The sequence below is a fragment of the Carcharodon carcharias genome, chromosome 4 (assembly GCF_017639515.1).
Source record: "Carcharodon carcharias isolate sCarCar2 chromosome 4, sCarCar2.pri, whole genome shotgun sequence".
Taxonomy (NCBI): domain Eukaryota; kingdom Metazoa; phylum Chordata; class Chondrichthyes; order Lamniformes; family Lamnidae; genus Carcharodon; species Carcharodon carcharias.
In genome coordinates, this window is record NC_054470.1 from 11,686,814 (window position 1) to 11,704,071 (window position 17,258).

The following is a 17,258-nucleotide window of genomic DNA, read 5'->3' on the forward strand; positions in this document are numbered from 1 at the left end:
GAGCCAAGGTAATGGCACCATGGGTGGCTCTACTGCACAAGAGGGGAGGAAGAAGTGTGGCAGGGTTTTAGTAATAAGGGATTCAATAGTAAGGGGAACAGACAGGCGCTTTAGTGGTGGCAAAAGTGACTCCAGGATGGTATGTTGCCCCCCTGGTGCCATGGTCAAGGATGTCTCCTAGAGGCTACAGGACATTCTGAAGGGGGAGGGTGAACATCCAATGGTCATGGTACCTATTGATACCAATGACATAAGTGAAAAAAGGGATGAGGTCCTACAAACTGAATATAAGGAGTTAGGATGTAAATTAAAAAGTAGGGCCTCAGAGATAATAATCTCAGGATTTCTACCAGTGCCACATGCTAGCAAGAGTAGAAATAACAGGATATGTCAGATGAATACATGGCTGAAGAAATGGGGTGGAGGGGAGGGATTCAGATTGTGGCGGTGGCTCAACCATGGCTTACAAAAGAAATTAGGGATAGTATTAGATCCAAAGAGGAGACATATACAATTGCCAGAAAAAGCAGCAAGCCTGAGGATTGGGAGCACTTTGGAATTCAACAAAAGTGGACAAAAAGATTGATCAAGAAGGGGAAAATGGAATATGAGAGTAAACTTACAAGGAACATAAAATTGACTGTAAAAGCTTCTATAAATATGTGAAGAGAAGAAGATTAACAAAGACAAACATAGGTCCCTTACAATCAGATATGGGGCAAATTATAACGGTGATCAAAGAAATGGCAGAAGAATTGAATACATATTTTGGTTCTGTCTTCACAAAAGAAGGCATAAACAATTTCCCAGAAATGTTAGGGAACCAAGGGTCCAGTGAAGGGGAAGAATTGAAGAAAATCAGTATTAGTAAAAAAATGGTGCCAGAGAAATTAATGGGGTTAAAGGCTGAAAAATCCCCAGGGCCTGATAACCTACATCCCAGAGTACTAAAGGAAGTGGCCCTGGAAATATTGGATGCATTTGTGGTCATCTTTCAAAATTCTATAGACTGAGGAGAAGTTCCTACAGATTAGAGGGTGTCAAAGGTATTTAAAAAAGGAGGGAGAGAAAAAGCAGAGAATTACAGAACAGTTAGCTTAATATCAGTGGTGGGGAAAATGCTAGAGTCTATTATAAAAGACGTGGTAACAGAACACTTGGAAAGAATTAACAGGATTAGAGGAGCATGGGTTTATGAAAGGGGAATCATGCTTAACTAATCTACTGGAGTTTTTTTGAGGATGTAACTCGTAGAAAAGATAAGGAAGAACCAGTGGATGTGGTGCAGTTAGATTTCAAGAAGGCTTTTGACAAGGCCCCACATAAGGGGCTAGTGGGCAAAATTAAAGCACATGGGATTGGGGGTAATATACTGGCATGGATTGAGAATTGGTTGACAGACCAGGAACAGAGAGTGGGAATAAATGAGTCTTTCTCCGGGTTGCAGGCGGTGACTAGCGTTGTACTGTAGTGATCAGTGCTTGCGCCCCAGCTAATCATGATATATATAAATGACTTGGATGAGGGAACAAAATGCAATATTTCCAAATTTGCTAATGCCACAAAACTGGGCAGGGTTGTGAGTTGTGAGGAGGGTGCAAGGAGGATTCAGGGCAATTCAGACAAGTTGTGTGTGTGGGCAAATACATGGCAGATGCAGTATAACGTGGATAAATGTGAAGCTGTATGCTTTGGTTTGAAACACAGAAAGACAGAATATTATTTAAACGGTGATATATTGGGAAATGTGGATGTACAAAAGGATCTGGGTGTCCTTGTACACAAGTCAATGAAAGTAAATAGGCAGGTGCAACAAGCAATAAGGAATGTAAGTGGTATGCTGGCCTTCATTGAAAGATGATTTGAGTTCAGTAATGATGTTTTACTGCAGTTATACAGGGTCTTAGTGAGATCACACCTGGAGATTTGTGTGCAGTTTTGGTCTCCCTACCTAAGAAAGGATATAGTTGCCACAGAGGGAGCACAGCGAAGGTTCACTAGGCTGATGCGGGGGATGGCAGGACTGTCGTATGAAGAGCGATTGGTTCGACTGGGCCTGTATTCACTAGTGTTTAGAAGAATGAGAGGGGGTCTGATAGAAACGTATAAAATTCTAACAGGGTTAGACAGGCTAGATGCAGGGAGGATGTTTCCCCTGGCTGGGGAGGCTGGAACCAGGGGCCACAGTCTCAGGATATGAGGCAGGCCATTTAGAAGTGAGATGAGGAAAAATTTCTTCACCCAGAGGGTGGTCAACTGATGGAATTTTTTAACACGGAAGGCTTTGGAGGCCGGTCACTGAATATATTCGAGAAATAATTTGATAATTTTTTGGAAATTAGGGGCATCAAGGGGTATGTAGAGAATGGGAATATGGCGTTGAGATAGAGGATCGGCCATAAACATATTGAATGGCGGAGCAGGCTTGAGGGGCCGAATGGCCTATCTTCTGTTCAGTTATGTTTGGTTTATATGTCTACTGGCGTTGACATCAATACCAGTAATGGTCATGTCAATGCGATTTCAACGTGACAGTAACATTAAATTTGCTTTTTTTGTGATGGCCTGAGTATGCTTCACCTTTTAGTTTTAGTGCAGGGTAGGCCAGTATGTAATGTTGGATGTGAGTGGCTCTAAACTTTATTGCACAGGCACTGAGTGGACCTTGGGTTCACATGACAAGGGGCATTTTGGACATCCTGGGTAGAGTCGGCAGCCCTGGTGTGAGGTGGGAGCTGTTCTTTGGCAGCCTAACTGAAGGAGCGTTGCATCAAGGTTTTCCTGGTGTCCCTGCATTCATGCCTCCACGCCCTCAGCATTCTCCTCACCAGCTCTTCTGCTGACGCACTACTGGTTTCATCGTCTGTGGCCTGTGGAGCTGCATCAAGATCCTCTTCCTCCAGTGGGTCCCCCTTTGCCAATGTCAGATTGTGGAGAGCGCAGCATGTGACATCCGCTTTGAGGGGCATTGTAGTGCACCCCCTGAATGGTCCAGGCAAAGGAAGTGCATCTTTAGAAGACCTTTGGTTCTCTCTATCACTGCCCTGGTGGAGGCATGACTCCTATTATAATGCTGCTCTCCCTCTGTTCTTGAGTGGCAGAGAGGCATCATAGGCCACCTTAGCTACAGATAGTCCTGATCACTCAGCAGCCATCCATCTAGTCGGGCTGGAGCTTTGAAGAACCTTGGCAACTGGGAGTGTCTCAGGACATAAGCGTCATGGGAGCTGCCAGGGTACCTTGCACAGTCTTGCAGAATATGCACCCTGTGCTCACACAAGATTTGCAAGTCTATAGAGTGAAATTCCTCTGTACTGACAAAGGCACATGGCTGATCCAAAGGTGCTTTGGTGGCCACACGTGTGCAGTCAATTGCGCCCTGGATGCGGGAGAACCCAGTAATTGTTGCAAACATACAAATAAAAATACCTGGAAAAACTCAGCAGGTCTGACAGCATCTGCGGAGAGGAACACAGTTAACCTTTGAGTCCGTATGTCTCTCAAACAGAACTAAGTAAAAATAGAAGAGAGGTAAAATATAAACTGGTTAAAGGGGTGGGGGGGGGGGGGGGTGGTGGTAGTGGGACAAGTAGAGCTGGATAGAGGGCCAGCGATAGGTGGAGATAACCAAAAGATGTCATAAACAAAAGGACAAAGAGGTGTTGAAGGTGGTGATATTTTCTAAAGAATGTGCTAATTAAGGGTAGAAAGCAGGACAAGCAAGGTACAGATGGTCCTAGTGGGGATGGGGTGGGGGTGAAGGAATCAAAATAGGCTAAAAGGTAGAGATAAAACAATGGATGGAAATACATTTAAAAATAATGGAAATAGGTGGGAAAAGAAAAATCTATATAAATTATTGCAAAAAAAGGGGGGATTGGAAAGGGGGTGGGGATGGAGGAGAGAGTTCATGATCTAAAACTGTTGAACTCAATATTCAGTCCAGAAGGTTGTAAAGTGCCTAGTCGGAAGATGAAGTGCTGTTCCTCCTGTTTGCGTTGAGCTTCACTGGAACATTGCTGTGGGCCAAGGACGGACATGTGGGCATGAGTCAGGGTGCTGTGTTGAAATGGCAAGCGACAGGGAGATCTGGGTCATGCTTGCGGACAGACCGAAGGTGTTCCACAAAGTGGTCACCCAGTCTGCATTTGGTCTCTCCAATGTAGAGGAAACCGCATCGGGAGCAACAAATGCAGTAGACTAAATTGAGGGAAGTGCAAGTGAAATGCTGCTCCACTTGAAAGGAGTGTTTGGGTCCTTGGACGGTGTGGAGGGGGGAAGTAAAGGGGCAGGTGTTGCACCTTCTGCAGTTGCATGGGAAGATGCCATGGGAGGGTGTTGATGTGTAGGGGGTGATGGAGGAGTGGACCAGGGTGTCCCGGAGGGAGCAATCGCTGCAGAATGCCACCGGGCGGGGTGAAGGGAAGATGTGTTTGGTGGTGGCATCACGCTGGAGTTGGTGGAAATGGCGGAGGATGATCCTTTGAATGCGGAGGCTGGTGGGGTGATAAGTGAGGACAAGGGGGACCCTATCATGTTTCTGGAAGGGAGGAGAAGGTGTGAGGGCGGACGCGTGGGAGATGGGCCAGACACGGTTGAGGGCCCTGTCAATGACCGTGGGTGGAAAACCTCAGTTAAGGAAGAAGGAGGACATGTCAGAGGAACTGATTTTGAAAGTGGCATCATCAGAACAAATTGTTGCAAACAATCTGGCTCACTCAGCCTGGCTGGCCTCCTCCATATGGAAAGGAATAAATGTCTCTGAAGGCAGAGGGGCATGTTAGTTGGGTGGTGAAAAAGGCATATGGAACACTTGCCTTTATCTATCGAGACATAGATTACAAAAGTAGGGAAGTCATGTTGGAGTTGGAATGAACCTTGGTGAGGGCACAGCTGGAGTACTGTGTGCAGTTCTGGTCGCCACATTGTAGGAAGGATGTGATTGCACTGGAGGGGGTGCAGAGGAGATTCACCAGGATGTTGCCTGGGATGAAACATTTAAGTTATGAAGAAAGGCTGGATAGACTTGGGTTGTTTTCGTTGGAGCAGAGAAGACTGAGGGACGACCTAATCGAGGTGTACAAGACTTTGAGGGGCATGGACAGGGTAGATGGGGAGCAGCTGTTCCCCATAGTTGAAGGGTCAGTCACAAGTGGACATAAGTTCAAGGTGAGGGGCAGGAGGTTTAGGGGGGATGTGAGGAAAAACTTTTTTACCCAGTGGGTGGTGACGGTCTGGAATGCGCTGCCTGGGAGGGTGGTGGAGGCGGGTTGCCTCACATCCTTTAATAAATACCTGGTTGAGCACTTGGCACATCATAACATTCAAGGCTATGGACCAAGTGCTGGTAAATGGGATTAGGTAGGTAGGTCAGGTGTTTCTCACGTGTCAGTGCAGACTCGATGGGCCGAAGGGCCTCTTTTGCACTCTGTGATTCTGTGATTCTATGATTCTGTGATTCATTACCTGCCCAAACAGAGCTTCTGTAGCCAGCTTGACACAACTGTGGGCAGCTGATTGGGACACTCCACACAGATCCCCTACTGACCCCTGCAAAGAGCCAGATGCATTGAAGTTAAGGGGCACTGTGACCTTCAGAGACACTGGCACGAGGTGTCCCCCCACACAGTCAGAGGTGATCTCAGGCCCAATCATCTGAAAAATGCAGGTCACATTCTCCTTGGGGAGGTGAACCCTCCTTTGGCACTGCACTGCAGACATATTGAGATAGCTGCATCGCTGCCTGTAAATCCAGGCAGCAGGATAGTGGCATCTTCTGCGGCCCCTTCTGTCTTGGACCACCTGCTGGCCCTGCGCCCCTTGTGCCTGGGCCTCTCCTCCCATAGGTCCCTCCCCAGGAAGCTGCACTGGGACACCCGGCCTCCTCTCCCTTCTGCCCCTCTCTTCCTCCTCAGAGCAGGTGCCACCAGCAGAGACCACACTCCCCATTACCAGTGCTACAGAAAGCTGTCTGATACCTGGAAGGATCCACAAGGTCTGAATCCACTGGGGGCCTTGGAAACACCAGTGAGTTTTGGAATGAAGCCTGGAAATGGTAATAATGAAGACCCGAGCAGAGATGAAGCTGCCGAGTGCCACTAAGGAACAGTAGCGAACTACCTCCAAAAGTCCTCGCAACTCACACTGGAAATGCTGTAACCCTTTTCGTCCTGCCCCTTGGATGAAGTTTTGCAAAATGTGGGCTGTCCACCTGCCCATTCCGCCTGTGCGACGAGCGTGAAATTGCGAGGTCAACGTGAAATCTTGGTCAATTGCCTTTTTAATGGCCTTAACTGGCCTCTTAATTGACAGTGGGCGCGGCTCCAACACCCACGGGCGCCCCCTGACTGAAATATTGCGCAAGCGCGGGATGAGGTCGAGACGCTTGCTCGACATCACATCGTGCAATTTCATGTCTGATTGGGTTGGGCGCGCACTTGCCTGATCAGCATAAAATTCTGCTCCTGGTCTCCAAGCTGAGCTTAAGCCCCCACCCACAATCCATGCAGTGAGCAAGTTAGCATTTCCTTTGCTCACGGTGCAGGTCTGACTAACATTTATCTCCTTTTGCTCATTCGATTCACTGAGGTGCAGCCTACACAAGACCAAAATTGTAATTAACTTCTGATGAGAAATGTCCGGATAAATTCAACAAAGGGACCTTCTCACTCCAACAATCCATCTCCATGACAATGTGACTTACTTCAAATATTCCAAAAAGAAATGTAAATTACTCATTTTTACCTCCAATAAACTCTCATTTTACAATGGTTTTACAACCCTCTTTCCCAGAATTACTAGCTTTTAGCTTCATTCATCTGAGAACGACATAAATAATTAAAATATTTTACGGAAGTCAGGGTAGACCTCACTGTTTAAGTTTTATACTTCCAATTCTGACCTTGTAAGATAAACATAGGTTAGCTTCTAAATGTAATTAACCCAAGCTTGTTTGATTTGCATTTACTTCTGGATTGTTTCTTCTGTCCTTAATCAGATTTTCCATTTATCTTAAATTTAACACTTCAATCTCCAGTCCAAAATTTTCATCCTTAAAACTAAAAGTGATACCTCAAAAACATGTAGTTATGACCAATGAAGTTGGTAAAGCAGAGGCAGGCTACAAATTTTTACTATCATAACTTTTAACAAATTCCCAAACTAATCTCTGTTAAGGCAACAGTGACCCATAGACTTAACCAAACACCAGGCAAAGCATTTTCACCTTACAAATTCAAAATGAGGTTCTTTCCACAGTGGAGCCAGTTGGACCAGTTGGAGGGTCTGCCTTTTGATCTTACATTGCCTATGCCTGCACACCCGAAAACTACTGAAGTTATACCTACCAGCCCCATTGAATGTTAATTATCATTGTATCAACAATCTCTTTGAACTTCACCTTTTAACAATGAAACTACATTCATTGTACCAACTTTATTAGTAATATAAACATATTGCTTGGTAGCTGTCAGAAAGGAGTCAAATTTTCACCCCACTTCTTGAATGCTCTATTCAAAAAATGCAAATGCACGCTATCTCTCTTACTTATCAAAACTAGTACATATCAAAGCACCCAGACTAGCTGGCTTTAATCCGAAAAAGACACCCCCATAGACTAACTTCTATTTTAAAAGAAAAATACATACTTTCCAAAATATTATATACATTAATAACTTCATGACTTCCCCCTCCTTATCAAAAAATGCACCATCATAATTCTAAAAGACAGCTTCATTTTAATAACCCATCTCACACCATCTCCTATACTTATTACACTATTACATTACCAGATGCATGCATTAACATAACTGTATACAAGTCCTTGTTATCAGCAGAAATCACTCCAATTCATTGTCCAGGTTCTTTTTAAATTTCCCAATTTCCTTCAAGCTTCAAACTCTTGATAATGCATCAGCGAACAGATTTTCTCTTCCAGCAATATAGATAATATGTAGATTAAATGGTTGTAACAATAGACTCCATTGGAAAAGCCTTGCACTTTTGTCATTAAATTTGACCAAAAAGTTCGAAGGATTATGTCTGTATAAACAACTGTTTCTCATGAATTGTTTGCAACATAAATTTCGAAATGCTGCAATGCTAACATAAACTCAAAGTTTCTTTTTCAATCATTGAATATCTTCTTTGTTGTACATTCAGTTTCCATGAAAAAACTCTAATGGCTTTTCAATTCCAGTGTCATCTTCTTGTAACAGTTCAGCCCTAATGCCTATATCGCTTGCGTCAACAGCCAACTTGAATTGTTTGACATAATTGGGTGCTGCCAACACTGGTGTCACAGTTAATGCAGTTTTCAAATTATCAAATGACTTCTGACACTCCAGTGTCCATTGAAACCTCTTGTTCTTTTTTAACATTTCAGTAAGTAGAGCAACTATTTGGCTAGAATTTGGTACAAATTTCCGGTAAAACCCACTCATGCCCAGAAACCTGAAAACTTCTTGTTTTGTTGTAGGCACTGGGAAATCCACGATAGCCTTGAGTTTCGCATCTCTCAGAGCCAACCTCCCATGTCCAATGGTATGACCTAGATATGTAACTTGCGCTTTTGCAAATTCACTTTTAGCCAAGTTCATCGCCAAATTAGCTTCTTGTAGTTGAGTAAATAATTCTTCCAGATGCTGTAAATGCTCCTCCCATGTCTGACTGAAAACTATTAGATCATCAATATAAACCGCACAATTGCTTAGATCCTCTGCCATTTCCGCCAACTCCAGCGTGATGCCACCACCAAACGCATCTTCCCTTCAACCACCCCTGGTGGCATTCGCAGGGATCGTTCCCTCCGGGACACCCTGGTCCACTCCTCCGTCACCCCCTACAGCTCAACCCTCTCTCATGGCACCTTCCCATGCAACCGCAGAAGGTGCAACACCTGCCCCTTTACTTCCCTCCCTCCTCACTGTCCAAGGGCCCAAACACTCCTTTCAAGTGACCCAGACCTCCCTGTTGCTTGCCATTTCAACACTCCACCCTGCTCTCATGCCCATATATCCATCCTTGGCCTGCTGCATTGTTCCAGTGAAGCTCAACACAAACTGGAGGAACAGCACCTCATCTTCCAACTAGGCACTTTACAGCCTTCCAGACTGAATATTGAGTTCAACAATTTTAGATCATGAACTCTCTCCTCCATCCCCACCCCCTTTCCGATTCCCCTTTTTTCCCATAATTTATATAAATTTTTCTTTTCCCACCTATTTGCATTATTTTAAAATGTATTTCCATCCATTGTTTTATCTCTACCTTTTAGCCTATTTTGATCCCTTCCCCCCACCCCACCCCCACTAGGGCTATCTGTACCTTGCTCGTCCTGCTTTCTACCCTTAATGGCACCAATTATCACATTCCTTATATAATATTACCACCTTCAACACCTCTTTGTCCTTTTGTCTATGACATCTTTTGGATATCTCCACCCACCACTGGCCTTCTATCCAGCTCTACCTGTCCCACCCCCTCTTAAACCAGTTTATATTTCACCTCTTTTCTATTTTTCCTTAGTTCTGTTGAAGAGTCATACGGACTCGAAACGTTAACTGTGTTCCTCTCCACAGATGCCGTCAGACCTGCTGAGTTTTTCCAGGTATTTTTGTTTGTGTTTTTATCAAATACAGTACCAGCTAATTGGATTTCAACACCTTCTTCTTGCCTTTGAAGTGCCTGCTTATCTTGTTTATGGGCTTTTGATCTCATGATAACACAATCAGGAAATAATGCAGGAAACAATCCTTCTGGACTTAACATTGAGTTCAGCAACTTCAGATCATGAAATTTCTCATCCATCCCCACCCCCTTTCTGATCCCCCTTTTTCCAATAATTTATATTTTTAAAATATATTTTTATTTTCCCACCTATTTTTAAACCTGTTTTATCTCCACCTTTTAGCCCATTTCTATCCCTAGCCCCACTCCACCCCACTAGAGCCATCTGCCATTTGTTTGTCCTGCTTTCTACCCTTAATGTCACCATAGCACATTACTTTGATAATATCACCACCATCAACACCCCTTTGTCCTTTTGTCTACGACATCTTTGGCAATCTCTTCTTTGCCTCCACCTATCACTGGCCCCCTATCCAGCTCTACCTATCCCATCCCCCTCAACAGCTTACATTTCACCTCATTTCTATATTTCTTTAGTTCTGATGAAGAGTCATACAGACTCAAAACGTTAACTGTGTTCCTCTCTGCAGATGCTGTCAGACCTGCTGAGTTTTTCCAGCTATTTCTGTTTTTAATCCAGGATGTTCCTTCTGTAGCATTTCTGTTGAAAACACTTCTACAGGCTGCTCAACTACCACAGGCATCATCCATATTTGCAATCCAGCTATATCATTCCCCAGAATAAATTGATCCCCTGCAATGGACATTTCTTCCACCACGCCAACTCCAACTTCACCATTCTTCCATTTCCTCTTTAAATTTACCTTCCATAATGGAATAGATTTAGCATCTCCATGAGCTCCACTTCTTATTACCTTCTCGTGTAACACTCCCTCTGAACAACAAATATCACTATCCCATAGCTTTAAAGATTGACTAGACCCTGTGTCTCTTAAAAATTTAACATCTTTACCTGGTCCACCCTGTACACATGGAAATACTTTCCCTTCACATGCAAAGTCTTTAAACATTTCTGCAACCTCCTCCTCAGAATTCTCTTGATTAAACTGTGAATGCATTCCCACTCCTTTACCTTTCACTGATTCTTCCTGTTTCACCTGAACACAAACCATTGGTTTCTCCTGCACCTGAACCTTAGAGCACATAGTACTTTTACTTCCAGAGTTTTTCTGTACCTCAATAATTCCTACAGATTTTCCCTGCAATCTCCAACACACTGACTTTGTGTGCCCCCTTTGGTATATTGAAAATACCCCAATTTTTGAATGTCACTTCTACCTTCAGCACTTTCCCTTTTCTTCTGAGAAAGAACTTCCTGGGAACTTCCAGCTACTCCTCTTTCCTGACTACCTGCCTTCATTTCACCATCTCACTTTTTATCCTTTTCCAATTTGAAAGGGTGATGGAAAAAAGGTTTAGCTCTATGAACTAACTCATAATCATTTGCTACCTCTGCTGCTAGCCTTACAGAATCAACCCTCTGTTCCTCTACATGAGTTTTCATTACCGAAGGGATTGAATCTTTAAATTCTTCCAAAAGAATGACTTCCTGAAGAGATGCATAAGTTGTCTCTATTTTTAACACCTGTATCCACCAGTCAAAATTACTTTGTTTTACTCTTTCAAACTCAATATACGTTTGCCCAGGCTGTTTTCTCATGTTCCTAAATTTCTGCCTGTATGCTTCAGGAACCAACTTATATGTACTCAGAAAAGCTTTTTTCACCACATCATAATTCACCGACATTTCTTCTGAAAGCAAAGCAAATACCTCAAGCCCTCTACCTCATCACTTAGACTGTAATAATAATGTCCACTTTTCCTTTGACCATTTCATCTGTTTAGCTAGCTTCTCAAATGAGATAAAGAATGCTTCTGGTTTCTCAAACTTTGGCAGAGCTTGTACAAATTCAAGCATCTCCCCACTGGGTTCTACTCTAGAGGTAAATCCTTTCTCACCTACTGAAGTCTCTTTTCTAAATGCCAACATTTTCAGTTGGAATTCTCTTCCTCTCTTTCTCTTTCCTCCTTCTCCATCTTTGCAATTTCTAATTCCCTTTTAAAAGCCACTTCTCTATCTGTTGCTTCTAATTCAAGCTTTTTCATTTGCAACTGAAGTCTCACTACCTCCAAGTGACTCACTATTGTCAAGTTTCACTTCCAACTGTAGATGCTGTGCTATACTTTAAACAATATCAGATTTCCTAGCTTCCTCAGGTAAATCCAATTGTAACTTATCTGCCAGCTCTGTTAAATTAGGTTTGGTTATTTTCTCCAACTCACAACTCCCAGACAAGTATTTGCAATTGCCAAAGCCATCTTGCAGTCTCACCACTTTTCACCAACTCCTGAAGTCAAAGTGACCCTCGTACTTGTAAGCTTTAAGATACACCAATTCCTAACCAATCAAGGAATTAGAAATATAATTTATCCCAGCACAGCACCCTATTGTTATGACCGATGCAGTTGGTAAAGCAGAATTATTTTTAAAAATCCCAGAGGGAAACTTTAAACAACTGTCATAATCAATAATTTTAAGTGTTTTATTTGAGATGCAACTCTAAACTCAGGAATCCCACCACTAGTTTGAGGTTTTAAATTAAATGAAACATTTTATTAACTTATACTGGTTAAAATATACTTACACATGGCTACAAATTACTACTATCATAATTTTTTAACAAATTCCCAAGCTAATCTCCATTAAGACAGCAACCCAAAGACTTAACCAAACACCAGGCAAAGCATTTTCACCTTACAAATTCAAAATGAGGTTCTTTTCACAGTGGAACCAGTTGGACCAGTTGGGGGCTTACAGCTGCCTTTTGATCTTATATTGCCTCTGCCTGCACACCCGAAAACTACTGAAGTTATACCTACCAGCCCCATTGAATGTTAGTTATCATTGTATAAACAACCTCTTTGAACTTCACCTTTTAACAATGAAACCCCATTCATTGTACCAATTTTATTAGTAATATAAACATATTGCTTGGTTGCTGTCAGAAATGAGTCAAATTTTCACCCCACTTCTTGAATGCTCCATTCAAAAAATGCAAATGCACACTATCTCTCTTACGTATCAAAACTAGTACTTATCAAAGCACCCAGACTAGCTGGCTTTAATCCAGAAAAGACACCCCCATAGACTAACCTCTATTTTAAAAGAAAAATATTTTCCAAAATATTATATTCATTAATAGCTTCATGATACACGTGAATTATGGTCTCAGTTATTTACAACAAATAATAGATTTCAGGACTTATCCGATGAATGATGCCAAACAAACTGGTCTGTAGTTCCCACCAATGAGCCCTAAATGTAGGTATTCAGGGCGGTGGGGGCTGCTTCCTCAAGCTGGATGTCCTTGTGCATGAATCGCTGAAAGCTAGTATGTAGGTACAGCAGGTAATAAGGAAGGCAAATGGAATTTTGGCATTTATTGCTAAAGGAATAGAGTACAACAATAGGGAAGTGTTGTTGCAACTGTACAAGGCATTGGTGAGACCGCACCTGGAGTACTGTGCACAGTTTTGGTCCCCTTAATTGAGGAAGGATGTACTGGTACTGGAGATGGTTCAGAAGAAGTTCACTAGATTGATTCCAGAGATGCGGGGCTTGTCTTATGAGGAGACATTGAGCAGTTTAGGCCTATACTTGCTAGAGTTTTAAAGGATGAGAGGAGATCTAATTGAGGTATATAAGATGCTAAAGGGGATAGACAAAATAGACATGGAGCGAATGTTTCCCCTTGTGGGGCATTCTAGAACTAGAGGTAATAGTTTTAGGCTAAGAGGTGGTAGATTTAAATCAGAGATGAAGAGGAATTACTATTCTCAAAGGGTCATGAATCTGTGGAATTCACTACCTCAGAGTGCAGTGGATGCCGGGACGCTGAATAAATTTAAGGAGGAGATAGACAGATTTTTAATTAGTAACGGGTTGAAAGGTTATGGGGAGAGAGTGAGAAATTGGAGTTGAGGCCGAAATGAGATCAGCCATGATCGCAATGAATGGTGGGGCAGGCTCGAGGGGCTGAATTGCCTACTCCTGCTCCTAGTTCTTATTTTCTTATGTTCCTGAAGAGAGTCCTGATCGCGCATGTAGAATCTGAAAAGTCCTCTGTATTAACGTTTATTGGTTTCTTGTTGAAACCTGTCTGGTACGTTAAGTCGTTACATTTGGTGACGAGGATGGGATGACTCCAATGCTACACCTCACCTTTTTAACGTGAGTAAATCGAACCTTAAAAAAAAAGAAAAGGCTACTCACCAGTCATGTCACTCTTTGGCAGAATAAATCTTTAAGATGCGACTATGGAAGACTGGAGCCAATATGTAGAGTACTTTGGTCTTTATTTTGTAGTGAACGAAGTTACTGCAGAGAAAAGCAGAAAGCAATCCTTTCGGTGTATGTGGTAGCAAGACATGCAATCTGATATGCAGCCTGATGGCCTCAAATGCACTCAAATCTAAGTCCTTTAATGAGTTATTGGATCTCATGAAAACACATTTCCAGCTGAAGCCATTGGTAATAATGCAGCAGTTTAAGATTTATTCCAGAGTTATGGCCTTGAGAGAGTCCATTGCAGCCCATGTGGTGAAGCTGAAGCATTTGACAGAACGCTGCGATTTTGGGGGCACACGAAATGAAATGCTTAGTTTGTGGAGTTCATGATGACTCCATTCAGCGCTGTTTACCCACAGAGGTCAATATCAATTTGAAGCACACCCTGGACATGGCAGTAGCCATGAGAAGTGCTGTGAGAGGCTCGCAGACTTTGACAACACATACAACATGACGCTGTTCTTCATGTCGGGTGGGAACCTACTGCCAGGTGTGGTGCAAAAACCAAAGACACAGCAGCAAAGTGAGAGCAATGTCTGCTGTTAGAAATAAGAAAAGCTCCAGTAGAAACACTTCAGCAGCGACTCTGAGGTTAATTTGTTATAGATGTGGGGGTGATTACATACCACGCACCTGCAGATTCAAGAAGGCAAAATGCTATTACTGCCATAAGAAAGGTCATGTAGCAAGGCAATGCAGGGCAAAGTCAAAACAGCCCATAAAGCAACAAACCAACATGATTGAATTGAATAATACAACAGAACGTGAAGCTGTGGATACCGACATCTATTCTCTGTAAAATGTCACCGCTGTAAAAACCTATTACTGTCACAATCCAAGTTAATGGGAAGCCACTAATAATGGAGGTAGATGTGGGGGCCTCAACCACAGTGGTGGGAAAGCGCACATTTAAATATGTAAATGAAGGTACCCAGCCACTAAATCTCGACAACCGCTCAATTGAAGACATACACTGGAGAAACTATACAGGTAAAGGGCATCGCTACAGTACCAGTGTCTTTTAGGCAACAGACAACTCAGCTTAATAGTGACAGGAGAAGGACCTAATCTTCTGGGCCGAGACTGGTTATGGAAAATCAAGCTTGAATGGTCTGAAATATTTCACTTGAGAACAGGAGGAGTTCCTGAACAGCAAAGGAAATACAACCGTGTATTTTGGACGATATAAGGAAATTAAAAGGCTTGCAGGTCAAGACATATGTGGATCCTCAGGTGACACAATGGGCAGGATTTTTGGATCGGCGGGTGGTCGCGATCAGCGGGCCTGGGAGTAGCCGGAGAATGGTTCCTCTGGCTGCTATCAGCCCCTGATCGCCATTTTGCGCTGGTAGGCCAATTAATGGACAGCCAGCCTGAAACACATGCTGAAAGGCTCAGCGCTGCCGGGGATGGGGCGGGAGGAGGGCGAGCGTTGAATTCAGCATGGGTGCGGGGCAGTGCGGAAGGAAAGCTTCCTGAAGGCAGAGAGATACCTTAGGGAACGGACGAATTTAAAATGAACAAAAACAGAATTTAAAATCCAGAAAAAATGTCCATGCGTCAGAGTGAGCCGCCTCAATATATGGATGATAATTTTTTCAAAACATTTTAATCTTTTTTTTAATTAATCATGGAAACCTCATCCCACCCTTCGATGAGGCTACTTCAAAAATGCAAAGGCTGCCTGGCCGATTCACCCACCTGCCAACTGTGACATTGGAAGGGCAGCGAAAAATCACCATCAATTACTACTTTAATGGCCTTAATAGGCCTCAATTGTCAACGGGCATACTGCCGACTCTCGCCCATTCCCGCCAGCTGAAATATCACGCAGGTGCACGCTGATGTTGGGACGCTCGCCCAACGTCATCAAGCGCTATTTCACACTTGAGCGTGTTGGGTGTGCGCCCACATGCCAAGCGGAAAATTATACTCCATGCTTCTTTAAGGTCAGACCCCTGCATAATGTATGAATAAGGCAGCCAAACTAGATAAGTATTCAATTCCAAGAATAGACGACTTATATGAAAAGCTAGCTGGAGGCAAATCCGCTGCAAAACTAGACATGAGCCATGCTTACCAATAATTAGAATTAGATAGCACGTCTAGGGGATATGTGACTATCAACACGCACAAGGGCCTTTATCAATATACTTGCCTACCCTTTAGGGTATCATCTGTGTGTGCAATCTTCCAAAGGACAATGGAGAGTCTTTTGCAAGGTCTTCCCTGAGTGGTTATATACCTAGATGATGTTCTGATCACAGGGTCAAACGAGACCGAACACTTAGCCAACCTGGAAGAGGTGCTAAGAAGATTCTTGGAAGATGGCAGACAATTAAAGAAAGAGAAATGTACATTTCAAGCAGCAGAAGTTACTTTCCTGGGTCACAGGCTGGATGCCATGGGTTTGCATCTGGTAGAGGAGAAAGTTAGGGCAAACAAAGATGCACCTTCACCATCTAGTGTAACCGAACATAAGTCTGTCCTGAGTATGCTCAACTGCTATAGCACCATTACACTTGTTGCTAAAAAAGAATCACAATTGGTCATGAAATTCATAACAGGAAGAAGCCTTTGTGAAAGTAAAGAAATTATTACATTCATTGTGTTTATCGGTACACTATAACCCATCAAAAGAGTTGATTTTAACAAGTGATGTTTCTCTTTATGGTGCAGTAACTGTATTATCACATAGAATGGAAGATGGATCAGAAAGACCCATTGGCTACATCTCAAGAACCTTCTTCACAGCCGAGAAGGGTTATTTCCAGCTAGAAAAGGAAGGTTTATCATTGATATTCAGAGTGAAGAAATTCCCAGTACCTGGATGGATGACATTTCACCATTGTGTCGGACCATAATTTATTAATGGGTTTATTCAGTGAGGATAAGGCCATTCTTCCAATTGCATCAGCAAGAATACAACTTTGGACTTTGATATTATTTGCATATGAGTATATCTTTCTGCATCACCCTGGCTTACAAAGTGGAGGCACTCAGTCATCTCCCGTTGCCAGATAGCATCATACATCCTCCTGTGCCACAAGAAGTTGTGCTTTTACTGAATTTCTTGGATTCTTCACCTGTGTGTGCGAAGCAAATTGGGAATTGGGCGAACAGAGATCCAAGCTTGTCTAAAGTACGAGACCTTGTGTTGCAAGGGTGGTTGAATTCACCAGTGTCTGAAGAGATGAGGCCATTCCATGCCCAAAAAACAGAGTTAAGTTGTCAAAATGGAATCTTATTGTGGGGATTCAGA